The following is a 2,044-nucleotide window of genomic DNA, read 5'->3' as shown; positions in this document are numbered from 1 at the left end:
CCTTTTGGAAGGCTTTCCAAAAATGAGAGGTGAACTGCGTACCTCTATCTAAAATGATGGACAATGGAACTTTATGCAATTTGACCAACTCTCTAACATAGAGCGTGGTATAATCCTTAGCTGAATAAAAGGTATGAACTGGTAAGAAATGAGCTGACTTGGTCATCCTATCCATAATGACCTAAATCAAATCATGCTTATGGCGGGTATGGGACAAGCCCATCACAAAATCCATGTTTACCTCCTCCCACTTCCAAGTGGGAATGCTGAACTCCTGCATAGTTCCATTAGGCTTCTGATGCTTGATCTTAACCAGCTGACATGTCGAGCACTTAGCTATAAACTCTACAATGTCTCTCTTTATCTCACTCCACCAATAAACTTCTCGCAAGTCATGATACATCTTAGTGGATCCTGGGTGAATCAAGTAGCGCGCACCATGTGCTTCTGCAATAATCCTCTGCCTCACGCTATCCACACATAGCACACATAGTCTACCCTGGAAGCATAATACACCATCTCCCCCTTGGGAGAAAACCTCTACCTTCTAATATCTGACTGACTCTTTTAACTTAACTAGACTGGGGTTGCTGTAATACCCTGATCATTTCTTAAGCCTAAATCTACCTTTTGAGTGAATATGGATGACTTACAAAGTGATTGATATTTATACCATGTTTTATTTCTCTAATTTATACTTTTTTTACATGTAGAGCATTGAATAAACTTTCTATTGATACCAAATTCACCCAAATCCAAAACTCGAGTGAAGAGTTAGAGCTATTTTAGTGAGACAGTGTACCACCTGGCACTTTAGCGCATCACGGAGCCAGCCAAAATGGAAATTGTCATTTTCCAGTGAGCCTCCCTAATATTGACGCATCGCTCCAAGGCTTAATTTTAGTATTGTCAAATTCCAGTGCACCAACTTGATTCCACCGCATCGCGGTACCTTTCCAGGTCATGGCCAAGGTAGCAAATGTGACTTTACCATGTCGTGTCACTGAGCAGTTTCCCAATTGTCCAATTTTAGTGAAGGACCGCGATCTTGGCGTATCACGCCAGGGCCAAAAATCGGTCTCCAGTTCTAGAATTTGCTCAAGGGTATTTTGGTCTTTTCCACCCGTCCTTATCCTTTATATATATACAAGTGAGGGAGAAAATCCTTATTTTTTCTTCCATCTTCTCCAAAATTCTAGGGTTTCTCTCCGAAATTCAATACAATTCTTATCTAAACATCTCAACATCAAGCCATGGTTTTCACAAATTAGTTCAAGATTTAAGACTTCCAAGTCAAGAACATTACGATCTCTAACTCAAGAAGTGGGAAAAAAAGTCTATAGAAAGTTTATTCATCCCGAATAATAATCAAGGTATGTGGGGCTTAAACAAGAATATCCTTTCATTCTTGTGCCCAAAGAATTGATTTTTACTATTGGACTTTCATGATCCTTACAAGTGGGTTTACACCCAAATTTCTTTATTGATGATTTATGAGATTTGAGTTGAATAAGTTTGATATTTATGATTATTTTACCATCACGTTTATTAAATTGAGAATTTATGCCATGAGTTGTATATTGTCATTTTGTATTGATGATTTCTAAGCGATTTAAGACAAGTGTCATGAGTTATGCTTTTTCCATGAGAAGTTTGAGTATTGAATATATTTATCGATATTGATCTTGAGAGTCAAGAATGAGTCCTATGACGTTTTCTCAAAGCTTTTGATACTTGATTCGATTTGATAAGAAAGTGTACTTGATGTTGGGAAAGACTATTTTGAGTTTGAGTTGAGTTAGGAATCCACAAGTTGTTTATGATTTACAGATGAGATATATTTATGATTTGGTCTTCATGATAAAGACCCTTAAGTTGATTAAAATAGATTTCCTAATGCTTTCTGAGCTGAGTCTGGGAGGAGTATTTAGCACCGAGTGGGAAGTGTGGGTTCAGCACATCCTACTTCCCCAGAACTATGTGCCACCGTAGGATATAGATTTTAAGGGCCAAAGAGCCTAGTTTGTGATCACAGAGATGAGTT

Source organism: Capsicum annuum, chromosome 1, assembly GCF_002878395.1.
Source record: "Capsicum annuum cultivar UCD-10X-F1 chromosome 1, UCD10Xv1.1, whole genome shotgun sequence".
NCBI lineage: Eukaryota > Viridiplantae > Streptophyta > Magnoliopsida > Solanales > Solanaceae > Capsicum > Capsicum annuum.
This window is presented reverse-complemented; position numbering follows the sequence as displayed.